We start from the raw sequence: 12,442 nt of genomic DNA, 5'->3' as shown, positions 1-12,442 counted from the left end.
GAAGTGTTTTTCAGTTTAATATAGAAGAGATATTGTAATGGCATGTTTTAAAATAATAATAATAATACAAATATCGATATGTTAAAATAAATTAACATATTAACCCATGGTATTCATACATGGTATTGATTCGTGGTGTTCATGTGGGATATAGCCTATTTAAAAAGGGAAAGACTTTTTAAAGAGGGAAAAGTCCATCTTAACATATTAGCCCATGGTATTCATACATGGTATTGACTTGTGGTATTCATGTGGGATATAGCCTATTTAAAGAGGGAAAGACTTTTTAAAGAGGGAAAAGTCCATCTTAGATCCATCTTAATTCTGGATCTACCAAAGGCCTAAAGGGAACAAATGTGTTTTTACTCTAAACGAGGTTTAATGTGGGATCCCTTAATAAATCTAGAGTTAAAATTTGTATAAGTAGATTCATGCAAGAAAATAAAATCTGAACCCAATTTCATGCTAGTATTATCTATAATGAGTAGTCTAACGAGGCTTCAAATTTGCCTAGAAAACAATGGAAATTTTTGCTAGATTTTGATAAAATTGGACATAAATTTGGGGAAATTTGAGTTATCGCTGTCAAATTTCAATATTTTGAGCATCTCACAAGGTTTTGGTGATGCTAAATCCATTTCCACCATCAAAAACAAGATTTACACACTTCTACTGTCAGATTTTAAAAAAAAAATTGACTAGCAAATTTTTATCTGATTTTTTTTTACTACTCATAAATAACGCCTTAAATAACGCCTTATCTAGAATACCAAGGTAATAGGTAATGTCATGTAAACTATGTTGTCATATTTATGCAACACACGTTGGATAATCATTGTATCAAAGAGTTTTAGTCACTTTTAAGCATTATAAGTAATGTCGATGGGGTCACTAATTAGTTTACGATCATTAACAAATACCGCCAAAGCTTCCCGCCATTGCCTGGTACAATAAATTAATTTTGAGTAGATAATTTCGCAAAACAATAATGTTTGGTTAAAAAATAAATGATGGAAAGCTTTGGTAAATGAAGATTGTAATTAGGTAATGATAGAAAGTTGGATAAATGTAGTTTCGTTTAACATAGTTGATACACAAAGTCAATATGTACAACTATAGCATTTATCTTTGGTATACATTATTTATCTTTGATTTCGACACATTTATGGTAATTGTCTTTAGGAATTGTTACATGTGGGCCAACTTCAATTTATTATCGTCCAGTTGCTTTGGGTTAAGTTAAAGTTGAGAATTTAGGGGGGCTAAGGGAAAATAAAAAATTATAAAATGGAATAAAAGTATTTTATTTAAATTAGAAAGCAAAACTAGGATGAAAGTGAGGTGGGGAATCTTGGATGAATGTATCAGACATTTGTCTCCTCCCCAAAGGGCTATGATTTGGTCTCTTTGGTTTGAATTTTATAGTCTCACTTTACCTAAAATATATCTTGTTTGAATTTTATATAATCTCACAACTTTACCTAAAATATATCTTGTTTGAATTTTATAGTCTCACTTTACCTAAAATATATCTTGTTTGAATTTTATAGTCTCACAACTTTACCTAATATATATCTTACAAACTAAGGATTTTAATTCCCTAATTCCTAGTGCTCCACATGGTTCTTTCTTCTTATGAAGTCATCTAGAAGGTCCTTTCCAGTGTTCATGGAGTAGATGTGACATACTCTTCATCATTTGGTTGTTAAGTCAATAGATTACTCTTCATCATATGGTTCTTAAGTCAATAGATTACTCTTCATCATATCGTTGTTAAGTCAATAGATTACTCTTCATCATTTGGTTGTTAAGTCAATAGATTACTCTTCATCATATGGTTGTTAAGTCAATAGTGGTTAATTCAATAGATTACTCTTCATCATTTGGTTGGTAAGTCAATATATTATTTTGAAATGTATGTGGGTCCTTTGATTTACAAGGTGATTCCCTATGGTGCTTTTCTTACAAGCGGTTTCGTTGGATAAAACATTAGAAAGTGGTTGTGTTAACAAATATTCAGAATTTTGTCGAGTAATGATGGAGGAAGTGGTTGGTACATTAAAAATTGAATTCTCAATCAATCAATAGACCCATACAACTTGGGAAGACCTTCTATGTAGCATAGTACGCGTGCCCTGCTTCACATGTTTATGAAAATAATGACGATGCCCATCACAATCAAGCGTGTCACATCAAATTTAGATTTTTATGCAATAAATTTAAAGTCGTTGAGTTGATTAGCCCTTGGTTAATCCATGATCTACAATATAGTCATAATTTATGAAAATGATTTTTTTATAAAATTGTTTTTGAAAAATATAAAATTTATTAATGGTAAGTATTATACTATCGTTGTATAAATAGACTTGGTTTTTATTTATTTTTAATTGAAATAAATATTTCATTTTTTTAATATTTAGGAAAATTGATAATTGATTTGGATATATATTTATGTGGTATGGATTTGATTTCGATTGTTATTATTATAATTTTTATGCAGCGACACACAATTATAGATAAGTCTAGGGATTTAAATGTAGTACTTTATACTCACATTTATTTTACATTTTCATAGATTTATAAAGAAAGACTAAACATTTTTACAGGATCACCAAATAAATTTGGAAAACAGACTAAACTAAATGATTTTACTATATATATATATATATATATATATATAAGCAATTAGAAGTGAGTTAAATTATTAAACCAAAAAGAGAACACTAAAGTTGGAAGCTTTGTAATCATTGAATTACTTATATTACACTAACATAGATTCATATTAAATGCGGATTTAACATGAGTCAAGAAGGATCCAATTTCTTTACTTGCAATTTTTTTTTATGAACCGACATTATTTATATGTTTTGTATAGTTATTTTTTTTTATTTTTTATTTTTCATTGAATTACTTATATTACACCAACATAGATCCATATTAAATATTGATTTAACATGAGCCAAGAGGGATCCAATTTCTTCACTTGCAATTTTTTTTATGAACCGATATTATTTAAATGTTTTTATAGTTATTCATTTATTTTTATTTTTAGATTTTTTTTTTTAATTTATTCTGGCATACATGAGAAAAATTTCATCTTTGATGACAGACAGACTTACACATTAAATTGGGCTGTAGAATGAGCCTCTCGCTCAATAAATGATATATGAATATTTGTAAAATCAAAATAATTAAAAAAAAAATGCATATTGCAGACTTTTTAAGGGAGTAAGTATGGTTCATTTTCACGATAAAGATATGAAATCTAATAAAACTTTGAGAGAGATATAGGTGAAAAATGCAGATAAAAAAGAGAATAAAACTCTTAACATCAATAAAAAAGTTTAGTGTCAGTAAACTAGAAACATTTGAATATAATAAATCTTCTCACAAAATCCCCAATTTAAAAATGATTTGTTTTATTTAATATATAATTTAAAATATTAAATATTATAATAAAATAGAATTCATCAAAATCTATAAATATTAAATTAATTTAAAATTATGAATAATGCAGGGTTACATGTGAGAGTTGGAAGCATTTTGAAGCACTTATAATTACATAAATGATATATAAATGTTTGATTTTTTTTGGGTGGTTTTATGTATAATTTATAATATTAAATATTATAATAAAAAATAATTTTATAAATGTTAAATTAATTGTAAATTATGTGAATTGGTTACATGTTTATTGAGTTGATTTATGTAAAAAAAAATAATAATAAACATGAAATGAATAATGAATCTGAAGTTAAGATGTTCATATATGATAATCGATATCATCATTAACATGTGTTGAAAACATTTAACATTTAAATTAGTGATTCATATTCATAGTAAATATAGTAGGAAATTAAGTTCCTTTAAATGTGTGCTTATTAGTACTATAGCAATCTATTTGCTTGTTGATTACTACTAGTTTAGCGTTGATCATAACAACTTTTAATGTTTAAATTTAGAAATCATTAAAGTTTTTTTTTTAATTAAAAAATAATTTTTTACCATGTGATTGACTTAAAAGTTTGGGTGTCTTATTTCAACTTTTTTGACATTTGTCCTTTACTAAAATCAGCTATTTCTTTACTAAGATCAGGTAGTCCTTGACTTAAATAGCATGGATGCATCATTTCCTAGAGTTAGTCGTTGAAAACAAGATGTTAGTGAATTACAATGATGCATTCATTCTATTTATTCTTGAAGATTGATTGATTTTTTCACCTTGTCCTAAGGATGAACCACATTAGTTGGTTCGAAACGTCGACTAAATCCTAATGATGTGATTAATCCAAAAGACATTTATTTACAATTTTTACCTTTTCTAGAATATGTGCAGAGTTAGATCTTAGTAAAGGACTACCTGATCGAATCCACTTGCTTCATAATAGTTTTCATTGGACAACCTCTAGATTTTGAGAACATGACATTCAAGCGTCACATCTATTTTCAGACTAGACATTTACAAAATACATGTCCACGGGAAAAGAAGCTTCCAAATAGGAAAAAGAAGCAACCCAAAAAGCTAAAGGGATGGCAAATTCCAGATCCATAGATTTTAGAAGAAGAGGAAGAGGAAGTTGTGGTGAATCAAATGAGTGTGGAGGTCCAGGAACACCAGAAAATAGAGGGGAAGAGCAAGCTAGATCAATGACCCAAAGCCATAGAATTTCTAAGAAAAGCAGATATTTCAGTACAACAATCGATGGAAGTACTCCCTCAATTGGAGGTGGGTGGAGTGAAATGATCCCATGCCTCAAAGAGTTTAGATTCAAAAACAAAAACCTCATTGAAGGCAGATGTAAATCAATTAGCAATTGTAAATGACACTCCCTCAGAAGGAGTCTAGTGGAACAGTTGAAAAGAAGAAAGGAAGAAAGGGGTAGGCTAAGTGGATTTTTCTATACTTAGACCTGATATTTTTGGTTAGATTTTTATTTGTGAATCTTAGCTAGCATCACTGAATTCTCTTTAAGCATCTGCAAAATTTGATTTTGTTCATTTGAATAAAATTGTTATTTTTCCTTGGGGAATATATATATATATATATATATATATATATATATATATATATATATATATATATATATATATATATATATATATTAAGGAATATATTCAACCTATCTTTCATAGATATATCTCGCAAGAATAACTACCCTTTAAAATATATCTATTTATATTTTACACTTAAAATGTAAATCTTCTAGACAACCTTCTCAACAAAAACATTATCACTACAATAAAACATTATTATTGTCGCTAGGTAGGACTGGATTCTCTACTGCCACAACGCAAAATTACAATGAACAAAATACCTCAATTTGCTAATCAATAAAACATATATTGATTGGATTCTAAACCTTAACACTAAAATGACTTCAATATTTTTACTTTAATTTAGCTATTTTTAAACTAAGTGGAAGGTACTAGCTACTATGTAGCACTTGCTTTAGATGAGATCACATCTTTTTGTAGTGGAAGTATAATAGTTTAATATCCTTTATATGTATACTAAATGTCATAACAATGGTAATATCCCTATCAAAGTATTTTACAAATTAAAAAATGAACGTATATTTTACATAAGTATTTGTTTTAAACATTTTTAAATATAGGTATATGTTCAGGGTAGGTAAGTGGAGGTAGATATATTGGGTAGGTTTGTGCTTTAGAGGAATAATTGAAAAACTATATGTATGATAACTATAATTTGTTCTCAACAATCTGGTAAATGTATATGCCTTTTTTCTAGGATATTATCTTAGCTAGTGCATTCCATCCAAGGATTTTTCTTCTAGGAGACTCATTTATTATCTTAAGAGGCATTTAATTTGGAACAAAGGCCAAAGATCTCAATTAGAATCCATTCGTAGCATATTAAACTTTGGTAAAAAAAAAAATGGAATGTAACATTGAATAGTTCCACATGTGATGGTATAATTGTTTATATGTGGTTGTCATTGATGTCAACTCGAGAAGCACCATGAGATGTCCCTCCTTTGTTGACTAAAATGACATGGAAATTCATGGTTCTTCAAGTCTAATTCATCATTGTTGTGCCGATTATAGTGGTATATGGAACGCCACGAGAATCTTCATGGTTTGTGAGTTATGCTTGTTTAAATTTGAAGGACCCATCTTGTGGGCATAAACCCCAAAGAGTGTTGAGGTGGCAACATATCTTTGGTCAAGACACATGCACAAGCAACAAGGCTCTTCTCCAAATATTAAAATAATCTTATTTATGGTAAGAAACTATTTTGGAGGGTTTTCAAATCTATTGTAAACATCAAAAGTAAAAAAATGGCTTTGGGTCTTAAAGGCACTGAAATTTTAAAATTCAAAACCCCAAAGGAACTTTTCCCTCTACAAATTGAATTTAAAATTCAAAATTGTCCCTCCAAAAAGGGATTTGGTTTACTTCTTAGAAGCCCTCCAAAAACTATAAAAGCACTCTAATACCTCCCTTCTATGGTATGCAATTCACTATTATCTTTTTGTGATTATCTCTAAACTAAAATTTGGCCCTGTGGAGCATTAATCAAATTAGACAAGAGGCTTGAGGTGTTTGGATTTTGTTTTGTGAATTTAATTTGGGTTTGTTTTGGTCAATTGCAGGAAAAGGACTTCGACCCCTCTTTAGGGAATCAAATCAAAACATGTTTTGTGCATGTTTTTGTTGTTGAGGAGGCTCCAAAAAGAACCAAAGGTTCTATGGCTAACTCTCTGAATTTCGAACCTCATTAGGGCATAAAAATTCTATGAAGAAAATAAATTTCTATGGATTGGTTACTAGAGTTTAATTGCGGATCCTTGATGATGTTTAAGAGTAGAAAAAAATCATATTTGTAGCCCTAATATATGATTCTTTTGTTTCTCCTTAAGGTCTATTTATCAAATTTTGGAAGATGTTTCTTGTGAGATTATACTTACGACTTATTCATCTTATAGCCTAAGTCTATTTGAAGGAACAACACACCTATTTATCCCTCATACCATGATTATACATTGAAGAAAGCTTTGTGACTTGGTTAATTGAGACTATTTGCGGATCCTTGATAGCCATAATATCTACCCTCTTAAGTCTAGAAGGTATCTACGACTTGGTCATAGTCCATTTGAAGGAGTAGAACTGAAGTAATGAAGAATTATTTCTTCAAATTCTCAAAGTTGTTGAGATTGCAACAAGATGATGGAGCTTAGTGAAAAGAGTCGCCTTCACTAAGTGGGCCCGCAGGCTATTTTTGGCGCAAGTCTATTTTTAGACTATGTCTATTTTTAGACATATGGATCATGTCTATGTTTATGGATGATTGATCAAGTTGGGAAAAATAGATGGACTTCTATTTTTGATGAAAGTGTGAGTGATCACAGTGTGAGTGATCAAGTCTATTTTTAGACTGGTTGTCAAAAATAGAAAAGTCAAATATTATTATCTCACAATAATATTTGGACTATAAACTTAATCTTATTCTCTTGGAGCACTTCGGTTTGAGCTACGGAAGTGGCACATGCAGCTGTCAGAAGGAAATTCGTTTTTCTTATGAGTCAGTTGAGTTGTTGCATGCATGACTTCAGTTAGAACTCAAGTGAGTTGAGTTTAGTGGACTGGAGGTACAGTTGATGGAGTTGTGTTCAGTTTAACTTAGTTAAACTGGTTGTAGTTAGTATAACTGCAGATAGACTAATGATGAGTTGTTAAACTAATTATTAACTCATAATACAACTAAAGAATACATCAGTTAACTCAGTTGCATGTCAGTGCATGTTCAGTTCAACAGGGACAGGTGGTAGAGAATCATATTGCTATCAGTTGTGACTATAGTTGTGCACCAGATCTTGCACAATCAAAGGATTGAGTATGCCAATGAGTTTGCTCACGTATTTGGCCCGCATTTTAGCCTTTGCTCACGTCCGCAAAGAGTGAGTGACTATTTTGCAGGTGAAAATCGAGTTTGGGAAGCAATTCTCATCAGTTCTTGAGCAGGTATTGAGCAGTGGAGGCAGGCAAGCAGTGGAAGAGATTTGGAGATCAGATCTGAGCTGTATTGTGTGTAACAGAGGTGGAGATACTTGTGAGAAGTATTATGCTGTGTAATGTTACATGACTCAATCATTAATATACAGATAGTGTGGGGTTTTTAGCGAGATGCTTTCCCCGTGATACATACTGTGTTAATGTGTGAATGCTCTTGATGTTTTATTGTTATTGATGCTGCTATATTCTTGATCAACGTAGAGGAGCTTATGTATTGTGTATGTTTTCCGCATTAGTACATGATCAGGATAATCTCCATTGAATATGTGTTAAATTATTCAAAATTTCTACAAAAGTCTCAGCCCCTAAGTGAAGATTATTTTGAATAGTCCAACGAAGAATGTATTACAATACTTGGTTTGGAGTAAGGGTCTGCACATAATGTCTGAGACAACACTACTTAGTTTCAAGCCTTAAAGCAGTGTATTCTTGTGTCCTTAAAGCTTGGAAGACTTAAATATGATCACTTATAAAGTATCTGAATTTGGTTGAAATCTGCGGAGGTTTCTGAAGATATACATATTTGTTACAATCTTGTTGAAGCCGACCTTAATTTCATTCAAGCACTAGTCCAAATTTTGCTCATTATAGTGACTATATTCAAGATATGTTTTATAGAACTCTTGTTTTGTATATTTTACTCCCATCTCCATCAATAAGATAAGAGGGTTGAAAGTTTTGGTTGGTGACTGTAATAATCTTGAAAGGAAAGGGTTTCTCAAGAACAAATATGCCACATGAATAAGCTAGTTGTTTTGGTACAAGGTCTACAAGGTCTCATAGTTACATTTTGGAGTAACCTTCTCACAATGTTGAATCAGTCTCTTAACCTTTGATACAATGCTTCAAAGTGCAGTTGTATTAAGTACATGTTTTGTACTAAACATTATCAAAGATACAATTTCATAGATATCTTCATGGCATCAAATTTAAGGTCTACAATAGTAAGGTAGCTTCATCATCTTGCGATAGTCATTCAATCATTTCCAGTGGTCCAATCACCAGTAAGGGTATCATTCAATAAGGTGTAATTATTTTTCACTTCACTGATGTAATATGTTATAGCAATGTGAATGAAGAATCATTTGATTCACATATTTTAAAGTTTGTTTTTTCATTGTTTTTGTAAGAATATTTGAAGAAGGGGTTTCATTTATTGTCATATTATCATTTATTGTAAGTGGGCCATTGTCACTGGTACGAGAGTCCACAATAGTTAGAAGAAGTTTGCTAATTGTAAGCGGGTCATTATCCCTGGTACGAGAGCCCACAATAGTTGTCAAATTATTTATTATTTTTGGGGTGGTTGGGTGGTGCTAGGTAGGTGGTTAAAGTCACCTTCAAGTTGGAGCCTAAAAACACTTCAAGGTGGTAGGGTGGTGCTAGGGAAACTTGGATCTTGCTAGGGTGTTGCAACATCCTTTCAACTATTGTTGATAAAACCAGGGCATTGGAGCATCCTTCTAGTTGGAGCTAGAAAATTGAACACTTTTCTAGAGTACTAAGGAGTTTGGGCTTCCATTTTTAGTCGGAGCTAAAGCATTAAAGTACTCATAGATTAGTAGAGAAGTGTTCAACAGTTTTTGTCTTAGAGGGGGTTTCCAATAAAAAATTTCTTGTGTCTATTGTCTATTTCTTATTTATTCTTTGAATTGATGGTTAAGATTAATTAATCCTCTGAAACGATTAATAAGTTACTAGTTGTAAGAAAAATTGATACACCCCCTCTTAGTATTTACAACAATAACAACAAATTTACTAGCTCCCAAATTAAAAAAAAAAAAAAAAAAAAAAGGATTGTGTTTTAATTAATGGGCTACTTGTTGTAGAGCATTGGGAAGGTATGTTTTAATAAATAATTTAGTGATGTTTTAAGCAATAGTTGTAATCTTTTCTTTATTATAAAGTAGGGAAAATGCAACGAGAACGAGTCTAAAATGATCCAATCACTAACAATTGTCTTCTCTACGCAGGGAAAGGTAAAAGCAGGAAGGCGCAATGCAAAACGAGGATTTGATGAGAAGATAACGGCTGTCCCTCCAATTCTAAATAAGGTTCAGACCAGGTTGAGTAAATCAAGGAAGATCAGTCCGGAACGAGATGAAGGACTGCCAGTTCGGAAATATAGGCCGAGTAAAGGAAAGCGTTAACAGTTTAGCGGATCCCTCAGGATCTTCGATCCTGAGGGATCGCTACGATCAATCGTTTTGTCGACCGGTGAACTCCGCCGTTAATTGTATAAAAGGAGGGTAGCATTGGAAACTAGGGGATGACTTTTTGGTATCTTTAACTTTCTGTCATGAATTTTATTGTCAGTTGAACTCAGACTATTGAGTCTCTCTGAGACCTAGTTTTGTACTCTCATTGATGCGTTAATATAATATCTTGGTGTTAATTTCTCCGTGCGTCTGAAGTAGTTTACGGCAGTGCGCCATTGGAAGCTTTGGGCCCGGCTCCAACGGACACTGGCTGATTGTACCATTACAATTCTGCTTTGTGTGGTTTGTTTCTCATAATCTGTTATGGTTGCATGTTGTTTCATATTTATTCATCTGTAGCTTTCCTGTTATAAATCTCTGTAACAAGTTCATATCATACTTTCAGGATTCTTCGCATACTGTTGATCCGAATTGTTTGCATCAATTACAGAATTCATAAGTAGAATATTTCAGCTACAGGTGATTGGGGTTAATGGATTGTTGGTGACTATTGCAGATCGTGTACATATGGTTGACATTTCCTGTCTTTAATGATTTGCTGTTCCATTTGATATATATATGATTGACGTTTCCTGTCTTTAATAATTTGCTGTTCCATTTGATTAAGCTGCAAACCTGTATAAATGATTGTCCTTTTTGTATGTAAGTGTGTGCCAAGGATTGGAAGTGTTGACCTCACGAGACTTAGTTTCTTTACTGCCGTTCCATTTACTGCCGTTCCTTTTATTGCTGTTCCATTTCTGAAGTTGCTGTTTCATTCTGTTTTATTGTTGTTCCTTTCGCTTGCGTTTATTGAAGTGGCATGAGAGGAGGTTCAAGACTGTTGTGAGATACAGCAGACGCTATAATGCTCCCAGATCATGATCCATACTCCTTCATCAGTTTCTAGGGGGATAGGTTACTAATTCCATACCCTCGACCGACGAATTTGCTGCGTGTGTGATTTCTTTATGCAAAAGTAATTTAGCATTAGCATCCGTTTACTCTTGTATTCTTTAGATCTATACTACGAAGCATTATCCTGACAAATAGCCTCAAATTAAGATGTCCTTTACAATAACAAAACGCTCCCGGATTGACTTGTAATGTGAGATAACTAGAGGTGAAAAAGACCCTTGTTACAGCTCCACATTTTGGCGTCGTTGCCGGGGAAGGGGCATAGCCATTTGTTTTTTAACAGGGTAGTGTGTGAATCTGTTAGGGGAGAACTGGATTTTAAAAACGGAAGGTAAGAACCTGCGTGCAGAGCATGTAAAAGCCCTGCTCCATCGTCCGCTTTCCTAGCAGAATTGATTTAGTAATTTAATTGGAGTGCATGACTAAGCAGAAAAAGCCAGAAAAGAATCAAAAGCCTCCATCCAAAACCGAAAAAGCCAAGGGGTCGGCGACCCTTGGACGAAAAACCTTTATAGACGAAATTTACAAGAAAGCCGAATCTCCGCCATCAGTAGGTTATAGGAAAGTAAACTCTAAACAACCTGCTAGTTCCCTTCAGGCCTCAGAATCACCATCTGAAGCCTTTGCGGAGGTGCACAGTCAGACAGAGGAGCAGGACTTTCAAGAATTTGACAATTCAACTCCTGGACCAGTGCACGAAGGAAATTTTAGCAACCTTTGCGAAGGAGAAGGAGAAACAGGGGAAATCGAGGAACCTAGATCTCCTATTGAACCAAACCAGCCTTTAAATAGTCCAGATAAAGGAAGCGCTGCAAAAATCCTCGTTGAGGGAATTCATTCACCTCAGACCGTAGGGGCCATCATTATCCCTGATAAAGGGAGTGCTGTAAAAACAGTTCCTGCTAAGATTACCCCTCCTCAACCAAGGAATACTCTCTTGGAAATTCCTGAAGATTACTGGCATATATTTGATTCCATGGCGCAGAATCAGCCAAATACCCAAACCTCTACTTTGCAATATCCCATAGTAGATTCCGCTGCGAATGCACCAATGAAGGCAATTCCGCTTCAACATATCCTGACGTTTCATGGACTCACATCAGAAGACCCTGATGCGTTTCTATTCGAATTTGATGTGTTATGCAGGGGATACGATTACACCACTGATCCCCAGAAGCTAAAACTGTTTCCCTCTACTTTGAAGGGAGCAGCTCTGAGATGGTTCATGGGTTTAGGTGGTGGAGTCATAAACAATTGGGAAGAAATGAAAGCGGCCTTCTTAAAAAAA

This window comes from Pinus tabuliformis, chromosome 2_2 (assembly GCF_031772625.1).
Source record: "Pinus tabuliformis cultivar Carrire ecotype Pingquan chromosome 2_2, CPIR1, whole genome shotgun sequence".
NCBI lineage: Eukaryota > Viridiplantae > Streptophyta > Pinopsida > Pinales > Pinaceae > Pinus > Pinus tabuliformis.
This window is presented reverse-complemented; position numbering follows the sequence as displayed.